Consider the following 14,257-nt stretch of genomic DNA (forward strand, 5'->3'; position numbering starts at 1 on the left):
CTGAACAGCTTTTTTCAGGTCTCTCCAGAGATGTTTGATCGAGTTCAAATCCGGGCTGGGCCACTCAATTGAGACTTGTCCCGAAGCCACCCCTGCGTTTTCTTGGCTGTGTGCGTAGGGTCGTTGTCCTGTTGGAAGGTGAACCTTTGCCCCAGTTTGAGGCCCGGAGCGCTCTGGAGTAGGTTTTCATCAAGGATCTCTCTGTACTTTGCTCCATTCATCTTTCTCTCGATCCTGACTAGTCTCCCAGTCCCTGCTGTTGAAAAACCTCTCCACAGAACTATGCTGCCATCACCATGCTTCACTGTAGGGATGATTTTGGCTAGGTGATGAGCAGTGCCTGGTTTCCTCCAGACATGACACTTGGCATTCAGGCCAAATAGTTCAATCTGGGTTTCATCAGCCCAGAAAATATTGTTTCTCATGTCTGAGAGGCCTTCAAGTTGTAGAACTACCTCAAGGATGATCAATGGAAACAGGATGCACCTCAGCTCAATTTCGAGTATCATAGCAAATGGTCTGAATACTTATGTAAATAAGGTATTTCTGTTTTTGCAAACATTTCTAAACCTGTTTTTGTTGTGTCATTATGGGGTGTTGTGTGTAGATTGAGGGGAAAAATGTATTAATATATTGTTAGAGTTACGCTGTAACATAACAATGTGGAAAAAGTGAAGGGGTCTGAATACTTTCTGAATGCACTGTAGATGTGCAGTATTGGGTCGAGTGCAATTTATAATGCTGTCAACATTCTAACTATACCCAGTACTAGGCATCTCTGAGGCAGTATTACTGTTTTCAATGGACTACATTCATGTCTGGACCTTTTCTGTCGGCAGCTTACAATCTGGCCAAGGAGCAGAGACTGAACTTTGGAGACGACATCCCGAGTGCCCTGCGGGTCGCTAAGAAGAAGCGCTGGAATAGCATTGAGGAGAAGCGCATCAACCAGGAGAACAAGCTGCATGCATATCTCACCAAACTTATCCTAGCAGAGAAGGAGAGGTGAGGGAGGGACCGGGAGCTAGGCTTTTGGGCAGATAATCATACTAGTGTATGAGCAAAATGTCTGCACTGATATTCCTAAATTTTGGCCCATTCCACCTGACAGCTGGTGTAACTGAGTCAGGTTTGTCGGCCTCTTTGCTCGCACACGCTTTTTCAGTTCTGCCCACAAATGTTCTATAGGATTGAGGTCAGGGCTCTGTGATGACAACTCCAATACCTTGACTTTGTTGTCCTTATGCCATTTTTCCACAACTTTTTCGGTCCGAGAACCTTCTAGAGCCACGTACCTCACCACGCACTATCGACCTGAGGTCTAGAACAGGTTTCTAAAGTTTCGTAACTCTAGGTCTGACTGTTCTTTTTTAGCTCGAACAAAGCTAACTAATGAAGGCAGTGTATGTCTCTACGCACCCCAATGTGTCCCTCCTTCCAAGCTGTGCTTGTGTGTGATTTAGTTTTTCTTTGACATTTTATGGGAAAAATGACTGATTTACAGTTCATGGGGGTTGCCTAATCACACAAATGAAGTTTTGGAAAGATCTGACTTTTTTAACCCTTTGAAACAGCCCCTGTGACACCAATTATGGCACTTCCGGTTGGCACAGGAAGCTATAGGTAAACACATATCCTCATTGGGGTATGCCTTTACAGAATCCTGAGTTTTAAGTGTTTATGTTAAGAACTGACCGATTTACACAGGGTTGAATGCACTATTTATCACAAACTGCTGGTTGGGTATGGAAAAACACGTTTAGGGTGATTTTAACCACTTCCGGTTGCTTCAGGAAGCTTAGAATCGACACAGGTAGACCTCATAGTGTCCTGATGGACTGTCATTGAAGACAGGTTCATAAGGCATTCATAACCCACATAGGCTGCAGGTTGACTTTAGAGGAGCAGGCAATGTATTCCTATGGGGAGAGATGTCGTTGTAATCTGTGAGATCAAAAAAAAAACGGTTTTACTGTTAAGGGTTAAAGCCACACGGTCAAGGTTAGGCTTGCACAGATCGGGAGGACCTCAGGAGCGTACCTGAGGTCGAATTGTGCTTCTCACCCTAACGGTTCTCTCACTGTCACCCAAAAGCAAATGACATTTAGGGCCAGGCTTCATTTTGGGCCTACTTTTTTCACGGTCGCTGCACTCAGAGCGAGCTACGGTCAAGCAGGGCATCTCGTTGAACTCGGAACGGCCTAGAGAATATGGAAATGCCATTGCAGGCTCTGTGTGTCTTTAAGCACCGCACTTTGTCACTCCATCCTTGCTGTGTGTGTGTGTGTGTGTGAGAGAGCTTTTCTTTGACATCTGTTGGGAGAAATGACTGACTTACAGTTCATGGGGGTTGCCTAATCACACATATGAAGTTTTGAAAAGATCTGACATTTTTAACCCTTGGAAACAGCACCTATGACACCATTTTAAGACACTTCCGGTTTACACAGGAAGCTGAAAGTGAACACGTGGTAGGCAATTATAGAATTTTGAGTTTTAAGTCTTTATGTTAAGAACTGACTTATTTACGGAGTGTTTAGTGAGTGTGTGTGTGTTATTTCAGAAAATCACAGAAATCTCGTAGAACTCCGAAGCACACTTTAAAAAGATTTGTATGAACAAGCTGCAACTGGATCTGTAACTGTTTGGTGACAAACCACACAAATTACTCACCAGACAACTTCGAAAAAATGTGAGTGACAGAATGATTCACAAAGTTAAATCTGCATCTGGGGAATTACTCTCTTCCCCCAAAGACATCAATGACAGATTCCGGCAGTTTTATGAGACTCTATATACATCTAAAGCGGATCCTATAACCCCTTAATTATGCAAACATTTTTGGAGGACTGTAATCTTCCTGCCCTTGAACCAGGAAGATTATAACTTCCTGAATAAGGAAATATCTCTTGATGAAATTCAAGAAACAATTAAATCTCTAAAGAGTGGCACCCCGGGCCCAGATGGATACCCTGGTGAATTCTATAAAACATTCAGCAACATGCTCTCTCCCTACCTGCACAAAATGTTTGTTCAGGCCAATGAACAATGTCCTTCTACTTTGGACGAAGCGTTCATTACAGTTATACATAAGAAGGGTAAGGATCCAGAAGAGGTAGGGTCATACAGACCAATATCTCTCCTTAATACAGACCAAAAGATTTTAGCAGGCTTAGCACTTTAATTGGCAAATTGGTCCATTCGGATCAGACCGGCTTTATCCCTAACAGAAACGCATTCTTCAATCTCAATATTATGTATTCTCAGATGTTACCCAACGTGGACCTTGCCGTCATATCTCTTGACGCCGAAAAGGCCTTTGACCAAGTTCCTACAGAAATGTAATATTGGAGATGAGTTCATAAATTGGATCCAGCTTTTATATAGGAACCCCTGTGCCAGAATACTCACTAACCAATCATTGTCGCCCCGATTTAACCTTAACGGGGGGACAAGGCAGGGTTGTGCGCTGTCGCCTATGCTCTTCGCCCTAATTATCGAACCGCTCGCTCAGACGATTAGATCTCATGCAGCAATCCACAGCTATAATACTAAAGATACTCTAAATAAGATTTCCCTATACGCAGATGACATCCTCCTCTATGTAACAGAACCCCAGGCTAGTATCCCAGCTATTCTTGATGTGATCAATTTGTTTGGTACCTTCTCGGGATACAGAATAAATTGGAACAAGAGTGAATTAATGCCCATACGGTCGCAAAACACCTCCTGGCTAGAACCTCTCCCATTTAAGTTATCTTCAGAAAAATTGACCTACCTAGGAATTGTAGTTACCAATCAATACACCTTACTATTTAAAGAGAATTTCCCCCCTCTGATACAAAAACTCAAAGCAAACATACTTTTACATAAACATACATAAACATATTTTGGAGAACTCTCCCAATTTCTCTACTCGGAAGAATTAATGCCATTAAAATGGTCTTCTTACCACAACTGCTCTACCTATATCAGAACATCCCAGTATTCATACCTAAATCCTTTCATAAACAACTGGACTCAATTATCAATCCTTTCATCTGGGATTATAAAACACACAGGATAGGTAAAAAACACCTCTGTAAATCCAAGATGGAAGGAGGATTGTCTCTCCCAAATTGTATATTTTATTGGGCCGCTAACCTGGGCTGCTAACCTCCGCGTTGTTACGTTTCTGCTGGATGACGCACTTCCGGCATCCAGCTGGCTTACTATGGAGCGTGAGGAGTGTCACCCCTTCTCTATTGGTGCTGTGATTTTGTCGCCTGTCAATCTGGAGATGTCACTTTATTGTAACAATCCTATTATACATAGCACAGTCCGAATATGGAAGCAAATTAAAGTCCACTTTGAGCTTAGACCAATGTCATTCATGCTCCCTGTCGCCAGGAATCCCTCCTTTGCCCCTTCTAACCTTGATAACACCTTTGAGCGATGGGGGGAGCTGGGGATAAGTACCATAGGGGATTTATACATAGAAGGGACCTTTGCTTCCTTTGAGTTGCTGAGGGAAACATAATTTTTTCAGATACCTACAAATTAGAGACTACGTTAGAAAACACCTCCCAACATTTGGGAATGCTAAACCTTCCATGTTTGACAGATGCATAAAAATATGCCCCACCTCAGATAAACTGATATTGATATATGATGCTTTTCAATCTGTTAGCACACCTTCTACAGATGCCATCAAGGCAAAATGGGAGGAAGAACTAGGGACTGACATTTCTGTGGCAGACTGGGAAGAGAGCTTGGAGTATATCCACACATGCTCCATTAATTCCAGACATCGTCTCATACAATTCAAGGTATTACACAGATTACACTTTTCCAAAACTAAACTGCATAGGATATTTCCACATCCCTTACATGTGATAAATGTCAGGCTGCCTCTACTCCACTGCTCCACTGCTTTGCCTTATGGTCTAGCTTCCATGGTTATTGGTGTGGAATTTTTGGGATCCTCTCTGAAGTTTTGGAGACTTCAATAGATAACCCGCTTCTGATAATCCTGGGAGTATCTGAGTCCCTAAACGGATTAACCAACCCCCAAAAACAACTAATCTCGTACGGGATAGGGAAAGATTGAATATGTTCGTAAATGATCACCAGTCAGATGGTCGCGGCTAGGGATGCCATCTGGGCCGGCAGCCTTGCGAGGGTTAACAAGTTTAAATCTTTTACTCACATTGGCCACGGAGAAGGAGAACCCACAGGCTTTGGTAGTGGGCCGTGTCAGTGGCACTGTATTGTCCTCAAAGCGAGCAAAGAAGTTTTTTAATTTGTCTGGGAGCAAGACGTTGGTGTTCGCGACTGGGCTCGTTTTCTTTTTGTAATATGTGATTGACTGTAAGACCCTGCCAAATGCGTTTCGTGTTTGAGCTGTTGAATGGCAACTCTACTTTGTCTCTATACTGACACTTTGCTTGTTTGAGGGAATAGCTGCATTGTTTGTATTTGTTAATGTTTCCAGTCGCCTTGCCATGATTAAAAGAGGTGCTTCTCTTTCAGTTTTGCGCGAATGTGCCATCAATCCACGGTTTCTGTTTAGGAAAGGTTTTAATAGTCACAGTTGGGTACGATATCTCTGATGCACTTGCTAATAAACTCGCTCACCGAGTCAACGTTATTGTCTGAGGCTATCTGGAACATATCCCAGTACACGTGATTGCTTCAATCTTGAAGTGTCGAATCCGATTAGTCAGATCAGCATTGGATAGACCTGAGCAGGGGCGTTTCCTGTTTTAGTTTGTCTATAGGCTGGGAATCTTTAAAAAAATGGAGTCGTGGTCAGATTTGCCAAAGGCAGGGCTTTGCATGCATCGCAGAAGTTAATGTGGCAATGATCCAGAATGCTACGACCTCGTGTCACTCATTCGATATGCTGATAGAATATAGGGAGTCTTGTTCTCACGTTAGCTTTGTTAAAATCCCCAGTTACAATACATGCAGCCTCGATGTATGGTTTCTAGTTTACATAGAGACCAGTGAAGTTCTTTCAGGTTGGAGGGATATATGCAACTGACTATTTTCGAAGAGAATTCTCTTGGAAGATAATGCGGTCAGCATTTGATTGTAAGGAATTCTAGGTCAGGTGAACAAAATTACTTAAGTTCCTATATGTTGTAGTGATTACACCATGAGTCGTTAATCATAAGGCATACACCTCCGCCCTTCACTATATCACAGTAATAAGGTGTAGTTAAATAAGTTCTAGTTAATCAAATCACTTTCTCTACTTCCCGTCCCAGGTCATTACCTGGACCAGAAGAGGCTAAAACAGGGCCTGTACCGCCACCCATGGGATGACATCTCCTATGTGCTTCCTGAACACATGTCAATGTAACTGATGACAGCGAGTCGGCACCTCTGGATGTCAACACTCGGATATGACGGGAAGCATTTTCACCTTATCACTTCAACAACCTCTGCCTTTGGGCAGGGTAAATCCAGAGGTGGGGGGGATATGGGGGAAGAGGGGAGCGTTAGTTTTATTAGGTCACTAAAGAAAAAGGGAATAATTTACGTTATTTAAGTTATGAGTTCAATCGTTAACAAAAAAAAGGAGCCGAACCAATGCAAGCTGCAGCTGTGGTCACACTAGGTGACTGGGAAAACTAGGTCACCGGTTCACAAATGGGATAGTGGCTTTTTGACCATGCCACCTGGTTGTTTGGTCCATCGCCTACTCGCTTATATTTTATTTTCATATCTCTTACTAAACTCTCAAACGATTAACAGTTGGTTGAGCTGTATAATATAGGGCTAGCCCTGCTTTAGGCCTCTAGGGTGTGTGCTGTTGAAAGTTAGCATGCTTTCTGGGTGACTTGGTAATGCACATAACATGAACACTGGCTTGCCTATGGAGAAGTAGTCTTGGTCGGTAAACCTGCATCCCTCAATGGAGTGTAAGCCTTGAACGATCCACCGTCATGTACATTACAAAACCAAAGTATTGTGTGAGGTTTTATTTACACATTTAATCTAGTTTCCGACCTTAATCCCCTTCCAAAGTTGTGTAGCCTATTATGGTGTGTACTCTGTGGCTGTTCAAGATAAGGGGGCACGGTTTAACTAGCTGAATGTTAGTGTTGATTTGCCACTGCCTTTTTTTTTTTTTTAGGATCCCAATTATCTGTTGCAAAAGCAACAGCTACTCTTCCTGATGTCCTTTCTCATCCCCTCTGTCATTGGACGAAACGATCATGTTAACTTTATTTTCATCCATTTAGATTTCAAGAAATTACAAATGTGTTATTTTAAAATGTTTCAAAATAAAGGAAAAGGCAATAAACAGTCCTACTTTTGAAGGGGTTAATTGCTTTAAAATGTGAGTCTTAAATGCATCTTTTGCGAGGGACCATGAAGGCAGTGTATTTTATCTGGGAAAATAGTGTCTGATTTGCACGTTATGTCTAGATTATTGCTACCAGTAGCCATTTTTCTTTGTCCTCAATGTTCTGTGACAGGCATGTTTGTACTTCGTTTTATTTAAATGTGAATTAAAAATGCTTCTTAGTTTATTAAAACCAAGCATGTCTAACTTTTCATTGTGGCTATTTATTATCACTAAGTGATGCATGTAGCAGCTGTGCTGGTCGACACACATTGGTGTGAAGGATTTAGTATTATCCAAATATATCAAATAGTATATAGGTTAACTGAGCATATACAGTTAGTGGATAAATTATTTTGTGTGGGAATATACAGTGGCAAAAAAAAGTATGTGAACCCTTTGGAATTACCTGCATTTCTGCATAAATTGGTCATACAATTTTATGTGATCTTCATCTAAGTCACAACAATAGACAAAACAAACAATTATATGTTATGTCTTTATTGAACACACCATGTGAACCCTTGTATTTAATAACAAGTGAACCCTCCTTTGGCAGCAATTAACCTCAACCGAATGTTTTCTGTAGTTGCGGATCAGACCTTCAAAGGTCAGGAGGAATTTTGGACCATACACTTTTACCAAACTGTTTCAGTTCAACAATATTTGTAGGATGCCTGGTGTGAACCACTCTCGGGTTCATGTCACAGCATTTTAAATCTGCTTAAAGTCGGGACTGGGCCATCTTCTGTTGAAGCCATTCTGTTGTTGATTTACTTCTGTCTTTTGGGTCATTGTCCTCTGTTGCATCACCCAACTTCTTTTGCGCTTCAATTGGCAGACGGATAGCTTTACATTCATTCTTCACATAAGACAATGCTTCTTGTAGATAGCAAACTTAAATTGTGATTTTTTTTTTTAATAGGGCAAGGCAGCTCGAACCAACATCTCTGATCTTGTCTCATTGATTGGACTGGACAATTTTCAGCAAGTTGCAACATTGAAATAACCACTTTTCCATAAACAAGCTCATAGACAGCACAGCAAACAATTGTACATCCAGAGTGCATCAAACATGATTTAGAGCTTGTTTATGGAAAAGTGGTTATTTCTGTATTTTCAACGTTGCAACTTGACGGAAACCGTCCAGTGTTCATTTCATCTCAAATAGACAGCACAGCAAACATGATTGCCGTGCTGTCTATTTGAGATGAAATGAACAACTGTGGACAGTTTTCAGCAACTTGCAACACAGAAATATACACTTTTCCACAAACAAACTCTAAATTCTTGTTTGATGCACTCTGGATGAAAAAAAAAATTGTGCTGTCTATTTGAGATGAAATTAACACTGGACAGTTTTCAGCAAGTTGCAACATTGAAATACAGTTATAGACACTTTAACATCTATAACATAAGGTCTATAAGGTCTATAACATGTTTGATGCAATTGGCAAGTAAAATTTTGTCCACACCTGCGTTTTTGGGATGTTAGGAACACTGTCAGCAAGAGGTATTGTAAGAGAACACCCCCCTGAAATGGACAAAAATGAATGGGAAGTCATTGGCACTTGACAAACCATATACACGGTGTCCAATACAACTCAATTCGGCGTCGTTTCGTTCAAAGTTGATTGCCATATGGCAAATGCCAGGTGTAAACACTTTAAAAATCCAACAGGTGTGTGTGTGAGAGCTTTTCTTTGACATCTGTTGGGAGAAATGACTGATTTACAGTTCATGGTTGCCTAATCACACAAATGACGTTTTGGAAAGATCTGACTTTTTTAACCCTTTGAAACAGCCCCTGTGACACCAATTACGGCACTTCCGGTTGGCACAGGAAGCTATAGGTAAACACATATCCTCATTGGGGTATGCCCTTTACAGAATCCTGAGTTTTAAGTGTTAAGCCTACCCCCTACTTTTTCGAACATTCTGTTAAAAATCGCGCAACATTTCAGCGTCCTGCTACTCATGCCAGGAATATAGTGTATGTGTGGATAGAAAACACTCACGTTTCTAAAACTAGTTAAATCACGGCTGTGGCTATAACAGAGCGTGTGTTTCATCGAAAAGCGCAAGAAAAACTGGTCACTGAAAACGAAAAAATATCCATGCGCCACTTGCATGTCTTGTTTAAGGGACACCAAATTAAATGGTGCTGAGATTGCAATTCCTACAGCTTCCACACGATGTCGCCAGTCTTGTCAATTTCTGGGAGTTATTTCTTGGTCAAACAAAGAAGAAACCCCATTCCATCCGGTCTCCGACAGGAAGTTTTGGAAGAGAGATTTCCGAACATGATTTGAAGACGTGGAGCTATTGAATTACACATCGCCCCGTGATCAATTTGATAGATTATTAACGTTTACTAATACCTAAAGTTGTATTACAAAAGTATTTCGAAGTGTTTTGTGAAAGTTTATCGTCGACCTTTTTAATTTTAAAAAATGACGCTGCGTTTTGAAACGGTGTTTTTTTCTGAATCACACAGTTTCCATATATGGATATTTTGGTTATATATGGACCGATTTAATCGAAGAAAAAAAAGACACAATAGTGATGTTTATGGGGCATATAGGAGTGCCAACAAAGAAGCTCGTCAAAGGTAATGAATATTTTATTTATGCTATTTGTGTAGCGCCGGCTACGCTAATTCTTTTGTTTACGTCGCCTTCAGGTATTTCGGGGTGTTGCATGCTATCAGATAATAGCTTCTCATGCTTTCGCCGAAAAGCATTTTAGAAATCTGACTTGTTGGCTAGATTCACAACGAGTGTAGCTTTATATCAATACCCTGTGTTTTAATGAACGTTTGAGCACAGAACAGTATGTTTCAGTAACAACACGTTTGTGGCGTCTGTCTTCACACAGCAGGCGTATTCGGAGAAACATATTGCTAATTAGCTCAGGTAGTCCACTCTGTCTAACGTAAATAAGCGCTGTGAGATGGAAATATGGTCGTGTGGGAACCCCAGCCCTATAAAGCTGTGTATCAATTTAAATTTTAGTTTTTTGAAAATGGGTTATCACGGATATGAAAGATACGGTCATCACGCCTCCAAAAACATATCGCTAGCGATGCTTGTTTAATGTTCAGAACTCCCCCTCCAGAATACGCCTCTTCACCCAATGATTTAGCCACATGTATGTCTAATGTAACGTTATCTCATGATGACAAAGTCAAGCGTTAGCTAACAGCTAGCCTAGCTCAAATGTCGGTTATTAAACTAACGTTACCTAGCTACCGATTAGTGGTGAACTACACACAAAAACAAACATCTTTAACCTCACCCGTTCGAAAGAATTTCATATACAGACGATTGATGTGCCAGTATATTTCAATTTCAAGTCTTAATTGATTTGCTTTTCCCATTGAACTGTAACTATACTATAACAGAGAGCTAAGAGCTAGCTAGTTTGTTGTCATGCTGACGTCGGATATACGACGGAGCACCGCGAGGTAAGATTCAATAACAAAAAAGTTACCAATACCCCAAAACCAATCCTTACCATTAGTAGTTTTATGGTAGAAATTGCCTCAAGGTCATATTACATCATGTTAACATCAAGTGTTTGAAATATTTAGGAAATTATGTTTTGCTGATAAAATACTGTAACGACCCTGCGTTTATAAGCGCGGAAATCGACTCTGCCGCACGATCACCTCGGCGCGCTATCCAAACATGCAATTTCACTAGAGGCACGCATTTCCCAAAGTGTTTGAAATCTTTTGGAAATTATGCTTTGCCTGTTAAAATACGTAAAATTGATTTCCTCAAATATTATAAAATATCTCCGAGGTTGAAATTCTCCAAATGGCACTTCATTTCTGTTGTGTTGTAATTTTATGATAGAAATTGCCTAATGTTAATCACCAATGTCACTGACTAAAATGCATACAATTATTTATATTATTATTGAAAAAGATCTCATGGTTGAAATTCTACAAATTATACCTCCATTCTGTCCTTTAGTAGTGTTTCTGTAGAAATTGCCACAAAAGTCATATTAAATCATGTTAATCACCAATGTTGGAAATCTGACTAAAAGGATATTTTCTGAGTAAAGTACACAAAATCGTGTAGTAGTTTTATGGTAGAAATATTCTCATGTTCACGAAAAGTGGTTGAAAACCTTTGGAAGTTATGTTGTTTTTTACCCCCCTTTTCCCCCATGAACTGTAAATCAGTCATTTCTCCCAACAGATGTCAAAGAAAAGCTCTCTCACACACACACACACACACACACAGCAAGGATGGAGTGACAAAGTGCGGTGCTTAAAGACACACACAGCCTGCAATGTCATTTCCATATTCTCTAGGCCGTTCCGAGTTCAAGGAGATGCCCCGCTTGACCGTAGCTCGCTCTGAGTGCAGCGACCGTGAAAAAAGTAGGCCCAAAATGAAGCCTGGCCCTAAATGTCATTTGCTTTTGGGTGACAGTGAGAGAACCGTTAGGGTGAGAAGCACAATTCGACCTCAGGTACGTTCCTGAGGTCCTCCCGATCTGTGCAAGCCTAACCTTGACCGCGTGGCATTAACCCTTAACAGTAAAACAGTTTTTTTTTTTGATCTCACAGATTACAATGACATCTCTCCCCATAGGAATACATTGCCTGCTCCTCTAAAGTCAACCTGAAGCCTATGTGGGTTATGAATGCCTTATGAACCTGTCTTCAATGACAGTCCATCAGGATACTATGAGGTCTACCTGTGTCGATTCTAAGCTTCCTGAAGCAACCGGAAGTGGTTAAAATCACCCTAAACGTGTTTTTCCATACCCAACCAGCAGCTTGTGATAAATAGTGCATTCAACCCTGTGTAAATCGGTCAGTTCTTAACATAAACACTTAAAACTCAGGATTCTGTAAAGGCACACCCCAATGAGGATATGTGTTTACCTATAGCTTCCTGTGCCAACCGGAAGTGCCATAATTGGTGTCACAGGGGATGTTTCAAAGGGTTAAAAAAGTCAGATCTTTCCAAAACTTCATGTGTGTGATTAGGCAACCCCCATGAACTGTAAATCAGTCATTTTTCCCATAAAATTTCAAAGAAAAACTAAATCACACACAAGCACAGCTTGGAAGGAGGGACACATTGGGGTGCGTAGAGACATACACTGAGATATACATTAGTTAGCTTTGTTCGAGCTAAAAAAGAACCGTCAGAACTAGAGTTACGAAACTTTAGAAACCTGTTCTAGACCCCAGGTCGATAGTGCGTGGTGAGGTACGTGGCTCTAGAAGGTTCTCGGACCGAAAAAGTTGTGGGAAAATGGCGTAAGGACAACAAAGTCAAGGTATTGGAGTTGTCATCACAGAGCCCTGACCTCAATCCTATAGAAAATGTGTGGGCAGAACTGAAAAAGCGTGTGCGAGCAAAGAGGCCGACAAACCTGACTCCGTTACACCAGCTGTCAGGTGGAATGGGCCAAAATGTAGGAATATCAGTGCAGACATTTTGCTCATACACTAGTATGATTATCTGCCCAAAAGCCTAGCTCCCGGTCCCTCCCTCACCTCTCCTTCTCTGCTAGGATAAGTTTGGTGAGATATGCATGCAGCTTGTTCTCCTGGTTGATGCGCTTCTCCTCAATGCTATTCCAGCGCTTCTTCTTAGTGACCCGCAGGGCACTCGGGATGTCGTCTCCAAAGTTCAGTCTCTGCTCCTTGACCAGATTGTAAGCTGCCGACAGAAAAGGTCCAGACATGAATGTAATACTGCCTCAGAGATGCCTAGTACTGGGTATAGTTAGAATGTTGACAGCATTATAAATTGCACTCGACCCAATACTGCACATCTACAGTGCATTCAGAAAGTATTCAGACCCCTTCACTTTTTCCACATTGTTATGTTACAGCGTAACTAACAATATATTAATACATTTTTCCCCCTCAATCTACACACAACACCCCATAATGACACAACAAAAACAGGTTTAGAAATGTTTGCAAAAACAGAAATACCTTATTTACATAAGTATTCAGACCATTTGCTATGATACTCGAAATTGAGCTGAGGTGCATCCTGTTTCCATTGATCATCCTTGAGGTAGTTCTACAACTTGAAGGCCTCTCAGACATGAGAAACAATATTTTCTGGGCTGATGAAACCAAGATTACACACTGGGACATGCCGTGCCATTATGCAGAATTTTATTGTACGGCCTTTTAACTTGCAGGGATGGACACTCCTGAATGTCTTAATTATAGGCTACCCCGACTTTGTCTCCTATTTCTATCATGTTAAATATGAACCACTATCAGTATCGACTGTGAGTAGGCATAATAATAACACTTATTCAACTGCCAATTTACTATTAGTTCCCTTCAGTAGGTATAACCTAACCCCTGAAGGTTTACCTTTATTTGCTTCCTCTGTAAACGCCGTCACGGCCATGTGGCTATTGCTAAGGATCATTAGTAACAATTGATAACATAATAAAAGGCTAATTAAATCGTTTATGGAGCGGAACACTGATTAAGACAGCAGTTTGAACCCGATGTATGGCACCATACTTGGCTGTGTCATCACCCAGTTCCATGGTTGGTGCAGGCAATAGATGTTGTACACTATTCTCTATGTACACAAATATTCCAACATTACCACAACATTACCACATAAGTGAGTGTGGCAATTTTTAGAATGAATCAAACCACTGTTTACTTTCTTTCATGCCGAAAGGTTCTCCAAGTTATTTTTTTATGATTCATAAATACTTTCCTAACCCTAAATTTTAAAAAAATACTCTGATCTTGTAGGTTACAAGATCAGAGTATTTAAAAAAAATCTAAATCAAATCAAATCAAATTTTATTTGTCACATACACATGGTTAGCAGATGTTAATGCGAGTGTAGCGAAATGCTTGTGCTTCTAGTTCCGACAATGCAGTAATAACAAGTAATCTAACTA

General features: G+C 40.8%; 1 long non-coding RNA gene across 1 annotated transcript; it reads left to right on the plus strand.

Annotated features, from left to right (window-relative positions):
• The first annotated feature begins 952 nt into the window (after positions 1-952).
• On the plus strand, positions 953-7,550 carry LOC118957516. The gene is made up of 2 exons (XR_005046806.1): positions 953-1,005; positions 4,670-7,550. It is a non-coding gene; the product is annotated as an uncharacterized LOC118957516 (long non-coding RNA).
• The last annotated feature ends 6,707 nt before the right edge of the window (positions 7,551-14,257 follow it).

This window comes from Oncorhynchus mykiss, unplaced genomic scaffold (assembly GCF_013265735.2).
Source record: "Oncorhynchus mykiss isolate Arlee unplaced genomic scaffold, USDA_OmykA_1.1 un_scaffold_458, whole genome shotgun sequence".
Taxonomy (NCBI): Eukaryota; Metazoa; Chordata; class Actinopteri; order Salmoniformes; family Salmonidae; genus Oncorhynchus; species Oncorhynchus mykiss.